The 13744-nt window shown below is 35.9% G+C and overlaps 1 protein-coding gene across 8 annotated transcripts in view; it reads right to left on the bottom strand.

Moving 5' to 3' along the window:
• Positions 1-13744, bottom strand: part of Ncoa3 (nuclear receptor coactivator 3) — a 124561-nt gene that overhangs the window by 49339 nt on the left and 61478 nt on the right. The window contains exon 3 of one of the 8 annotated variants that reach the window (XM_078051976.1): positions 12928-13050. The exons of the other annotated variants lie outside the window; for them this stretch is intronic. The gene's annotated coding sequence lies outside the window, so the exon portion shown is untranslated. The remainder of the gene's footprint in view (positions 1-12927; positions 13051-13744) is intronic. 8 annotated transcript variants of the gene reach the window in all.

The following is a 13744-nucleotide window of genomic DNA, read 5'->3' on the forward strand; positions in this document are numbered from 1 at the left end:
ATAAAAATCATATCATTCCAATTCCATTTGTCACCCTCCAGAAAAATAAAATAACAGACCCTATAAATATCTTTTCAGGGCTGGGGTTGTGGCTCGGTGGTAGAGCACTTGCCTCGGATGCATGAGGCCATGGGTTCGGTACCCAGCACCATAGAAAAATAAAGATATTGTGTCCATCTACAACTAAAAAAAATTTAGTTTCAAACAGAACAGCAAATATACCAGTAGTTAAGAGGGTGGGGGGTGTTATATCTATAATTCCATTTTCTACATTGGATCAAATTTTGTGTTAGGGAAATGAAAGAAATGCCAAAATTACAATTATGTCACAAAAGTACTATCTGGAGAACGTTTTAGTTTTGGGTTTCTTTGGGGGTATTTTTGGTTTGGTTTTTGTTTGGGGGGGTTGGTTTTTTTGACATACGTTACCCAAACTGGACTTGAACTTGTCATCCGCCTGCCTTGGCCTCCCAAGGAGCTGGGATTACCCACATGTACGATAGTGTCCAAATTACAAGATAAAATTCCAAAGAAATGAATTCAATAACCTGCACTGTTGATCTTCAGGTGCTTGTATACTCATAACTTTAATGTATGAAGCTCATTGAGAATTTATACTTAAGTTTTTTATTAACAAGCTACCATGATGGAAAATACATTTAAAGTTTAGAAACATATGTTGACCATGTGTGCACATGCAAAGCTTTCAAAGTTGCTTTAAAACGTGAAAATGAGTAGAGCTCCTGTTATCCTTGATAAATATCAGCTGTCATGTACTTATGTCCAATACACACTATTTTTCACAAAGCAGAGATCCAGAAAGGCCAATTATGAATCCAACAGCTGTGTGCAATGGTTATACACAGCAAATTCTATTCAAGGTCAGAAGTTTAGAGGTGGTTTTCAATATCAACTTCTAAATAATACATCTCTATATGTTCAATATTACAGATTCAGAAACATATTATTAATAACAGTTTGTAAAAATAAAGCTAAAATCACAAGAAGAAAGTAATCATAAGTTTGGCCCATAAGAAATAAGACCATTTATAACAGAGATATAAATGGGACTCTTTGTATAGTGATTCACTTTTTAGATCATTTCAGCTGATGTTTAAGCCAAGAGCATTTATTAAAGTTGCAAAATTAAGTACCTCAAGAGCTGTATTACTGGCCTGACATTTTTTAATAACAAGATCTGTCCAAATTCAATAAAATTATCAGGGAGGAGTGGGGAACAGTGCTGGGAACTAAACGTAGAGTCTTTGTAGGAAAATGCTCTACCACAGAGCTACATCCCCAGCCCAAAACTTTTCAATTTGATGTATAATAAACAAACAGAATAATGGGTTTCATTGTGGCTCATCCATTCATGTACATAACATAATTTGATCAATTTCATCCTCCAGTATCTCCCCTTGCCCTCCTCCTCCTTCTCCCTAATTCTCTTCCTCTGTCTCAATAGCCTTCCTTCTATTTTCATGGATCCCTTTTCTCCTTCTCTAGCTTCCACATGACAGAAAACATAAGACCTGTGACTTTTTGAGTTGGGTTTATTTTGCTTAACATGATGCACTGAATTCCTCAACCAATAAGCATAATGGCATCAAATTAAAAAGTTTCTGCACAGCAAAGGAAACAACAGCAGGGAGAGAGTCTACAAAATGGGAGAAAATCTCTGTTAGCAATTCTTCCAAAAGAGGACTCACATCCAGAATATATAAAGAATTCCAAAAACTTAAAATTTAAAAAAAAAAATTTTCAATCAGAAACTGGGCAAATGACCTAAGCATACACTTCTAAAAAGAAGTACAAATGGCCAACAATTATATGATAAAATATTCAACATCCCTAGTCATAAGGAAAATGGAAATTAAAATACCACACTAAGTTTTCACCTCACTCAATTTAGACTAGCAATCACCAAAAACACAAGTAAGGGGCTGGAGATATAACTCAGCTGGTAGAGTGCTTGTCTTGCATGCACAAGGCCCTGGGTTTGATCCCCAGCACCACCCAAAAAAAAAAAAAAAAAAAAAAAAGAAGACGATGACCACACAAATAATAAATTTAGAGAGGATGGGGGATGATTCTTATACACTGTTGATATGAAAATATAAATTAGTACAGCCACTATGGAAGTTCCTCAAAACACTAGGAATGAAACCACCATATGAACCAGGTCTACAACTCTTCTGTATTCATCCAAAAGAATTAAAGCTCCAGTGGTGCATCCCTGTAATCCCAGCAGCTCAGGAGACTAAGGCAGGAGGATCATAGTTCAAAGTTAGCCTCAGCAATTTAGTAAGACCCTGCCTCAAAACAAAAAATGAAAAATAAGAAAAGGCTAGGGATGTGGCTCAATGGTAAGCACCCCTGGGTCCATCCCTGGTGGGAGATAGGGGTGGGTGGGAAGAAATATTAAGCAAGCATACTACAGAAAGAATACGCATACCTGTTAATGGCAGCACAATTCACAATGCCCAAGTTATGCAATTAGCCTAGGTGTCCGTCCACAGATGAACAACAACAAAAAAAAGTTGTTTTTTTTTGTTTGTGTGTTTGTGTGTACACAGAGACTATAAATGTTTTTTATATATTATATACACACATATATACAAAATGGATTTTTATTCAGTCATAAAGAACAAAATTGTGTTGTTTGCAGAAAAACTGATGAATCTGAAGACCAAAACTTGTCTTTTCTATGAACAATTACTAAAACTTCATCTCCACTGGTTTCCACAGCAGGAAAAAGGGAAACAGATCAGTATCACAACTACTTTTCAGTTTTCTTACAACTTTACAGTTTTCAATATATACTGTGAAAGCTTCACCATTAAAGTAAGCCGACTTAACCTTTGGTCTTTGACTTTAATAATAAAATACAACTATTAATAGGAATTTTCTTTTAAAATCCTCCCCTATACAGTCTAGAACCCATGCTCAAAAAAAAAATTACATTTTAAAGTAAACTGCTACATCAATATTTTATTCAAAATATTTAAGCTTTTAAAATTATAAATGCATTGAGTTTCTCTTATCTAAAAGTTAATAAACTTAATAAATACATAAAATTTTAAATTTTAAAAAGGGGGGATGAGGAAACAAGCACTCAGATAATCTTAAGTAAAATAGTTGTAGCTTCTCCACTTGTATCCACAGCCTACCAAAAGTATGGTAAATGTTTTTTACTGTAGTTATAAGCTTGAAAATAATAACTGATATCTGCAGGTACTGTGCTAAATAGTCACAGGTGTCTAACAAACATTTAATGGACAAATAGGCAAAAACAAATCAGTCTGGAGATGACTTTTTTCTTTATTTAGGAATAAAGTCCTCTCAACATAAACTTAATACATGGAAAAGTTACGCTGCTAGAATTTACATTGGCCCTATAATCACAAGTTAACTTCTAAAATAAAGACTCATTTATAAAAACTGAGGTGACAACTGGGAATGTAACTCAGGGTAGAGTATATGAACAAGGCCCTGAGCTTAATCCAAGAACCACACATTAAAAAAAGAAAATAGTAATAATTAAGGTAAGTGCAATTAAAGCATGTGTGTACACACGAGCATTGCAACTTTGGAGACACAACCTAGAATCTCATGAGCTCTACCACTGAGCTACATCCCCAGCCCAAAGCATTACTCAGGAAACCTAGAAATGTTTGAGAAAGACAATAAGCCTTTTGAAATCAGTCTTATGAGACAAATACCATAAAATTCGTCTATGACATAATGCTCTTAATAGTCTTGAATATATTTGCTACATTCTTTAACAGCTTTACTGAAATGTGATTCTCATATCCCATGCTGACAACACATAATCGATGGCTACTATATTAAAAGATGTGCAACTGTTACCACAATCAATTTTAGAACATTTTCTTTTTTCTTTTTTTTTATTTCTTTAGTTAGAGGTGTACACATCTTTGTTTTACTTTATGTGGTGCTAAGGATTGAACCCAGTGCCCCACGCATGCTAGGCAAGCGCTCCGCCTCTGAGCCACAACCCCAGGCCAGAACATTTTCATCATCCCAAAAAGAAACCTAACATCCGTAGTTGTCATTTCCCCAATCCTCAAAATTCACTCCCTCCCATCCTCATACATACTCCCTCTCTCTCTCAGGGCTACCTTGGGCAATCACTGATTTATTTTTTGTCTCTATGGATTTACCTATTCTGCAAGATTCATATAATGAAATTATATAATATCTAGTTTAATATTTCCACTGGCCTCTTTTACATAGCATGATGTTTTCAAATTCATCCAAGTTACAGCATATAATGCTTCATAGTATTGATATGTATTTTATTTATCTATTCATCAGCACACGAACTTTTAAGTTGCTTCCCCTTGGGCTAATATGAATACTACTGCTCCAAACATATATGTACAAAATTTTGTGTGGTCATCCATATTCTTTTTTTCTTCTTTTTTTTGAGGGTGGGGGCAAAGATTTGAACCCAGGACCCAGGGCTTAACCACTGAGCCACATCACAGCCCTTTTGTAAATTTTTTTAATTTCAAGACAGGGTGTCACTAAATTGCTGAGGCTGTCTGAACTTATAATCCTCCTGCCTCGGTCTCCCCTCAAGTAGCTGGGATTATAGGCATGCACCACCGAGCCCCACTGAGCATCCAGAAATCAGTGAGCACTAATAAATGAAAACAGGTTTTGGTGATATAAGCAAAGAAGCCTCAGAAGAGTGGTAACAAACAGAAAGAAGCCAGGTTCTTTAAAAAACATTTCTTCTCAAAGCACTAGAAATCAACAGTGAGATTTTAATTATGATTAATACACTAAGAATTCTAATTGAGAAAGTGGACAACATGAAATAAAACATGGGTATTTTAGGAGAGATATGGAAACTAAGCAAAAATTCAAACAGACTATAATAGAAATGAAGAAAGCCTTTAATAGGCACATCAGGACACTGAATATAGCTGACAGGTAAATACCATTAAACTTAAGATATAAATACAAGCCAGGAGCGGTGGTGAACGCCTATAATCCCAGCAGCTCGGAGGCTAAGGCAGGAAGATCAAGAGTTCAAAGCCAGCCTTAGCAATAGTGAGGTGCTTCGTAGCTCAGAGAAACCCTGTCTCTAAATAAAATACAAAATAGGGCTGGGGGGCTGGAGGGCTGGGGGGCTGGGGCTCAGCAGTAGCACACTTGGCTAGCATGTGTGAGGCACTGGATTTGATTCTCAGCACCATATATAAATAAAAAATAAAGGTCTATCAACAATTCAAAAATTAAAATAGGGCTGGGGATGTGGCTCAAGCAGTAGCGCACTCGCCTGGCATGCGTGAGGCCCAGGTTCGATCCTCAGCACCACATACAAACAAAGATGTTATATCTGCCGAAAACTAAAAAAATAAAATAAAATAAAATAAAATTTTAAATAGGGCTGGGATGGGGCTAAGTGGCAGAGTGCCCCTGAGTTCAACTCCTGGTACCCCCGCCCCGAAAATAGACATCATAATATAAACTTTCAAAACTGAAATGCAAACAAAAACAAACAGAACATCCAAGAATGGAATGACAATCACAAAAGGTATAACAAATACATAATGAGAATACCATTTACATGAAATTCTAGAAATAGCAAAACTAGTGATTTAAAGCAGCTGAGATGGAGGTTTCCTTGGGTTGCCAAGGATAGTAGAGAGGATTAACTGCACAGACATACATGAGAACTTTAGGGACAATGGGAATGATTTGTATCACAAATGTGACTATTACATTTGCCAAAACTCCTTAAACTGTAGATTTAGCTGGGGGAGATGGTACATGCCTGGAATCCCAGCAACTTGGGAGGCTGAGGCAGGAGGATCTCAAGTCTTGAGACTAGCCTCGAAATTCAGTGAGGCCCTAAGCAACTTAGTGAGACACTGTCTCGATAGAAAAATAAATAAATAAATAAGGGCTGAGGATGTATCTCAGTGGTAAAACCCCTGGGTTCAATCCCTCGTACAAAAAAAAAGAAATGAATAATTTAAGATTGCTAAATTTTATTATATAATAACTAGAGTTTAGTAAATCTTTTATAACCAAGTATTTAAACTAAAGGGAAAATAAACAATGTTTACTGCTAATCTACTGATAATAAAGTGAATTTGTTTTAATAATAAAGCAGGATTATCAAAAAGAAGGTGTACATTTTCTAAAGTATCACCAAATTGAAAATAAATGTTATATTCCTGGTTAAAACCAAGTTTATGTTCAAAACTTTAAGAGCAATGAAAATATTCTATACAAAAAAGAAAAAAAAATATTCTATACAAAAAAAGCAAAAAAAGGGGGGGGGGTTATGTCTCAGTGGAGGGGGCTTGCCTCAAACGCATGAGGCACTGGTTCAATCCTCAGCACCACATAAAAATAAATAAAATAAAGATATTGTGTTCACGCTGCATGCCTGTATTCCCAGCACCTCAGGAAACTGAGACAGGAGGATTGCGAGTTCAAAGCCAGCCTCAGCAACGGCAAGGTGCTAAACAATTCAGTGAGACCCTGTCTCTAATAAAAATACAAAATAGGGTTGGGGATGTGGCTCAGTGGTTGAGTGCCCCTGAATTCAATCAAAAAAAGATATTGTATCCATCTACAACTAAAAAATATATTTAAAAAAAGAGGGGCTAGGATTGTGGCTCAGCGGTAGAGCACTCGCCTAGCACAGGCGGGACCGGAGTTGGATCCTCAGCACCACATAAAAATAAAGGCATTGTGTTGTGTCCATCTATACCTAAAAAAAAATAAATATTAAAAAAAAAAGAAGCATACACCAAAAATGTTCACTGCAACATTATTAATACATCAAAAAACCAGATGAAACTGTTTATGTGGGCTTTGGGGGGTTTGTTCTATTTTGTTTTGCAGTAGCAGGAATTAAACCGAAGGTCTCACATATGCTAGGTAAGCACTCTACCACTCACTGAACTACATCCCAGCCCTACTGTATGTGTGTGATGTAATATATATATATTTGTAGATGAATACAAAATCTTTATTTTTTTATGTGCTGCCGGGTATCAAACCCAGTGCCTCATGCATGCACTCTACCACTGAGCCACAACCCTTGCCCCTGCCATATGTGGCTTTTAAAAAAAGTACCAAATGAACTCCAGACAGTTGTTACTTCTGGAATAGAAGCACAATAAACTCAAGAAGAAAAACACAGAGCAGATACCATGTAAAGATCTTCTTGTGTCTTTCAGGACATATAATATATAATATACAATTATGTATATAAAATTTTGTATATATTTTTTCTAGTTGTATATGAACAGCATGCCTTTATTTTGTTTTTTAAATTTTTTTTTTAGTTGGGGCACAATACCTTTATTTTATTTGCCTATTTTTATCTGGTGCTGAGGCTTGAACCCAGCGCCTCACACGTACTAGTTGAGCGCTCCACTGCTGAGTACAACCCTAGCTCCTATTTGTTTATTTTTATGTGGTGCTAAGGATTGAACCCAGTGCCTCACATGTGCCAGCCCCCATATTGCATCACTTTAATGCTCTAAGTTTAAAAACACATCATGGTACACACCTATATTCCCAGCTAATCAAGAGACTGAGGCAGAAGGATGCAAGAAGATCACAAGATCAAGGCCAACCTGAGCAAGGTAGCAAGATCCCATTCGTGGAATCTCTCTCAGTATAACAACATCATTTACAATTATTCTAATATTTGTATTTGAACTGGGGGCTGTGCGTGAAGCACAACTAACAGAAATTCATTCTTACCAGCCTAAAATAAAGAAAATAGAAATTACGGCTCTTAACAAGTCATTTCATTAGTTATCATGCATTTATAATGAGTGGGGGAGAATCTAATCTATTAACAGGCAACTAATAGCTCTGTAATAAAGAACCAGACCTGTCAAACACAGAAACTTAAAGCTGCTAAAAACTCTGAGCTCTTCCATAAAATGTGTAAATTGATCATGATGAAGAAACTGATGGCAAGATGAGACTACTACTCCTATTAGCTTCCATGCTAAAAATACTGGTCTTTCTGGTTTTAAGTTTGACAGCTATTATATCCAAGTAGTTAACTTTCAAAATTAACAAGAGGTGATTTTCCTACACACAAATTAAACCTAAAAGGAATTCACTAAAATTGTTTGGTTTTTAAGGCAGAACAGTTTTACAAAATTTCCACAAATATAGTTCATATTTTAATTAGAAGACAAAAGCAGAATTTGTAATCAATACAGCTATCTTAAAACTTTAGTAATTAAATTTCAAATGAAACTGAGGGTCAGGAATTAATAAAGTTCTTGCAACTTAGAAGGCTATTATTGTGCCATTAATACATATTTCACATCAAGATTCTCGACAAGATTATGGCAGAATACTAGAAACCAGAATTTTAATTGAATGATATATAAAGGCAAATGATAATTATCCTGGCCTTGATAATTACGTTTTGTTCATTTGCAGTTGCTGGGAACAGAACAAGCTTTCTGAGTATGAGACAAGGACCCTACAAAGAAGCTACTTTCCCTGCCCTTTCTCTATTATGAGGCAGGGTCTCTCTCATTAAGTTGCCCAAATTGACCTCAAACATGAGATTCTCCTGCCTTTGTATGCCTAGTAGCTGGTATTATAGGTGTGAGTCACTGTGCCTATCTTGAACATTTCTTAAACCAGTTTTTCTATCATCTGAGTTAAAAACAGGAACACTAGAGCTGGGGATGTGGCTCAAGCGGTACCGCACTCTCCTGGCATGCGTGCGGCCCGGGTTCAATCCTCAGCACCACATACAAAGATGTTATGTCCACAGATAACTAAAAATAAATAAATAAATATTTTAAAAATTCTCTCTCTCTCTCCCCCTCTCTCACTCTCTCTTTAAAAAAAAAAAAAAACAAAACAAACAAAACAAAACAGGAACACTATACAGTTAAATGAAGGAATGAAAAGCATTGCCAAGTCCGGGAGAGGTGGTTCATGCCTATAATCCCAGTGACTCCAGAGGCTGAGGTACAAGGCAACTAGCAAGACTATCTCAAAATAAAAAATAAAAAGAATTGTGGATATAGCTCAGTGACAGAGCACCCCTGGGTTCCATCCCTAGTACCACATTAAAAAAAGAAAACTGAAATTTTCATGAAGTAAATCCTTCAACTCTGAAGAGACTGCAGTTCAAAAAGTCAATTTTAAGACAATGAATCATATCACAAGCTAAGATTCCAAAAATTCAAGATTTTTGATGAATAACCACAGGCATATTTTCATTGCTGGCGTAATATCATCTAAAAAGATTAGTTCAAGATATTAGGGACCAGGGATGGAGCTCAGTAATAGAGCTTTGAGAAGTTATCATGTGAAAGGCCTTGGGTTTGATCTCCAGTACCACAAAAAAATAAAGGTAGGAAAAAGAAAGATATTAGGACAGGGATGTAACTCAATGACAGAGTGCTCATCTAGCATGTGCACAGGCCCTAGGTTTAATCCTCAGTGTAGCAAACAAACAAAAAAAAAGAAGTTCAAGACTATATGCCTTACAAAAACCTTCAGAAGTTATTCAATTAAATATATGCAAAGGGGCTGGGGATGTGGCTCAAGCGGTAGCGCGCTCGCCTGGCATGCGTGCGGCCCGGATTCGATCCTCAGCACCACATACCAACAAAGATGTTGTGTCCGCCGAGAACTAAAAAATAAACATTAAAAATTCTCTCTCTCTCTCTCTCTCTCTCTCTCTCTCTCTCTCTCTCTCTCTCTCTCTCTCTCACTCTCTCTTTAAAAAAATAATAAAATAAATAAATAAATAAGTAAATATATGCAAAGAAGCTTAATAGTTAATAAACATAGCTTTTTTAAAAAGGCTAAAACATACAAACAGCCTTTCTTATAAGTTCTAAAATAAATTTTAGGGCTTCTACTTTAGAACATGAAAGAAGAATAGGGTCTATCCCACAATGAACAAGTGGGCAAATTATGAGAAATTATTCACATATTGAAAACCAGGCAGTGAAAAAATCATGGTTCCTGAGAGTAGGGAAACAATATGGAGAAGGGTATAATACAACATGAGGTCCACCTAAAACCTTCTACCAGGAAGCAATTTCCAGCACAAGGAATGAAAATCCAAACAAGCCCAGCAATCTTGCAAAATTGACAAAATAACCAGACTCAAAGTGGCCACACTGGCTAGACTGACTACACAGCAATTTACAAATGACTGACAAGACTGGCAAAAGGATTCCAAAACTTGTATTAAAATGTGAAAGATTATAATCCTAGCAACTTGGGAGGCTCAGGCAGGAGGACTGCAGGTACATAGTGAGCCCCAACAACTTTACAAAACTTGTCTCAAAATAAAGAGGACTGAGGACATAGCTCAGTGGTAAAACACTCCTAGGTTGAAACCCAGGACAAAAAAAAAAAAAAAAAGATTAGATTAGCCAAAAGAGTAAACAGGAGTGGGGATGGGGGGTTTAAAAGACTTAATACCACTTGATTTTTTATTTCAAGTCCTACTATAAAAAGCTCTACAGGACTTACTATAAAATTCTGTAATCCAGATAATGTATATAGGCCTAAATATACACAAAAGACAGAGACTGATCAAATATGGTCAACTGATTAGATTACCAAAAAATCCAATGGAAAAAGGAAAATCTCAACAACAAATAGCCCTAGAACTGAATATCTGCATTTTAAAAACTGATCCAGTATGTAATTATGTATAACCCTGAGGATCTCCTTCCATTTCCATGCAATTTCCCTTCTCTCTCCCTTTCCCTCTCACCTCTCATCCCTGTTTAATGTTAGTTGTCTTCTCATGCTCTTCTTCCCTACTCTGTTCTTAGTTACTCTCCTTATATCAAAGAAGACATTTGGCATTTGTTTTTTAGGGATTGGCTAGCTTCACTTAGCATAATCTGCTCTAATGCCATCCATTTCCCTCCAAATTCTATGATTTTGTCATTTTTTAATGCAGAGTAATACTCCATTGTGTATAAATGCCACATTTTTTTTATCCATTCGTCTATATTGAAGGGCATCTAGGTTGCTTCCACAGTCTTGCTATTGTGAATTGTGCTGCTATGAACATCGATGTAGCAGTGTTCCTGTAGCATGCTCTTTTTAGGTCTTTAGGGAATAGACCCAGAAGGGGAATAGCTGGGTCAAATGGTGGTTCCATTCCCAGCTTTCCAAGAAATCTCCATACTGCTTTCCAAATTGGCTGCACCAATTTGCAATCCCACCAACAATGTATAAGTGTACCCTTTTCCCCACATCTTTGCCAGCACTTGTTGTTGTTTGACTTCATAATGGCTGCCAATCTTACTGGAGTGAGATGGTATCTTAGGGTGGTTTTGATTTGCATTTCTCTGACTGCTAGAGATGGTGAGCATTTTTTCATGTACTTGTTGATTGACTGTATGTCCTCCTCTGAGAAGTGTCTGTTCAGGTCCTTAGCCCATTATGAATTACAGTAGAGGGGGTAGAGAGAGAAGAGGGGAGGGGAGAGGAGGGGAGGGGAGGGGGGATAGTAGAGGATAGGAAAGGCAACAGAATACAACAGACATGAGTATGTCAATATGTAAATCAATGAAGTGTAACTGATGTGATTCTGCAATCTGTATACGGGGTAAATGTGGGAGTTCATAACCCACTTGAATCAAAGTGTGAAATATGATATATCAAGAACTATGTAATGTTTTGAACAACCAATAAAAAAAAAGAAAAAAAATGATAATTATGAAGATGTTGCACAGACACATAAAAGAGTTATTATAAAATTTAAAAGAAAAGCAACCAATGGATCATTGTAAATGCTGTATAATTGCAATTATGTTAAATATATATACAGCTAAATGAAGAATTCAACAAAATATTTTATAGGCATGATTTTATGGTGGTAAAATTATGGTTGTTTTTAATTTTTAAAAATATCTTTCAATGTTATAGTATTTAAAATAAAGAGGAGAAACATACAAAAAAAAACTGATCCAGGCACTGAAGAGATAGCTATAGCGTAGACTCATGTCTAGCATACACATGCCCATGGGTCAATCCCTAGCACCAAAAAAAAAAAAAAAAAAAAAAAAAAAATTAATCCCCAACCCTTTCTTTGCACCATTCACAAAGTTAAATCAAAATGGATCATGGATCATAGACCTAAATATAAAGCTGAAACCATAACCATAAAATGTCTACAAGAAAACACAGGGCCAGTCTCAGCACCTTAGCCAGATCTATCTCAAAATAAAAAATAAAAAGGTATAAGGATGTAGCTCAGGGATAGAGAGAGCCTCTGGATTCAGTTCCCAGTGAGGGGGATGGTGGAGAGAAAACAAAAACTGATAGTACTTTCAACACATATCTTAAAGGGCCTAAAATATTTTCAAAAGAAAATTACACACCTCAATGAGAAAGCAAATCACTCAACTAAAAAACAATGACAAAACATTTAGACACTTTTAAACAAAACATACATGTTAATAAACATAAAAAAATTATTCTCAATATCATTAGTCATCATAAAAATGTAAATTAAACTCATGATGTGATACCACCACTCCCCCAGTAGAATAGCTAAAATTAAAAAGACTAATAATATTAGTCTACAGGGAAAGCTGTAGAACTTGAACTTTCATAAATTGCAAGTAGATTATAAAATGGTACAGCCACTCTAGAAAAATTAGAAAAGTTTCAATTTACTATAAAGATTAATATATACTTAAGACCCTGCAATTAACACTCTCGGGTCTTTTACCCAAGAGGGAAAAAGAGAAAAATCAACCCAATGACTTATACTGAATGTTCACATCAGTTTTTTTCATAATAGCCTAAACCAGAAATACAAGTTGTTATACTCAACACAATAAAATATTACCTAACAATAAGAAATAAACTATTGATGCACATAATATCAATGAATCTTAAAAATAATACCTATGCTGTCAGGCGTGGTGGATCATGCCTATAATCTCCGTGACTCGAGACTGAGACAAGAGGATCACAAGTTCCAGGCCAGCCTCCACAACTTAGCAACCCCCTAACCAACTCAGTGAGACCCTATTTCAAAATAAAAAACAAAAAGCTTAGGGATAAATCTAAGCATACAGACACCAGTTTTTAAAACATTTTTAGTTATACATAGACACAATATCTTTATTTTGTTTATTCATTTTTATGTGGTGCTGAGGATCAAACCCAGTGTCTCACATGTGCGAGGCAAGCACTCTGCCACTGAGCCACAACCCCAGCCCAATATAGATACCATTTAATCTAGCAGTCCTACTTTCAGTAATGGGTCCCCCAGCAATACAAAAAATATACACTCACAAGTTTATTCACTGTAGCATTATTTTAATTACAAAATATGGGAAGCAACCGACAGTACTCATACATAAAAATTGTTTGAATAAACTATAAAAGTTAATGAGATGACGTAAGTAAAGGGAGAATGAGAAATAACTATTTAATAGGTATCCAGAGTTCTGCTTTAGGAAGATAAAATGTTCCGGAAATGGAAGACTGATGGCTGCAGAGCAATATGAATGAACTCCATGCCATTGAACTGTATACGTCAACATGGCAGATTTTGTTATGCAAAATTTACCATAATTAAAACAAAATGAATAGGAAAGGTCTCTTTGATATAATGCAGCATTCTTTCCAGGAAAACTCAGTAAGGGGATGGGGAAGCAAAATGCAAAGACTATATACTATGCCATCTTTTGTCTAAATATATATATATATCTTCTTA

Source organism: Ictidomys tridecemlineatus, chromosome 5 (genome assembly GCF_052094955.1).
Source record: "Ictidomys tridecemlineatus isolate mIctTri1 chromosome 5, mIctTri1.hap1, whole genome shotgun sequence".
In the NCBI taxonomy this organism is placed as follows: Eukaryota; Metazoa; Chordata; class Mammalia; order Rodentia; family Sciuridae; genus Ictidomys; species Ictidomys tridecemlineatus.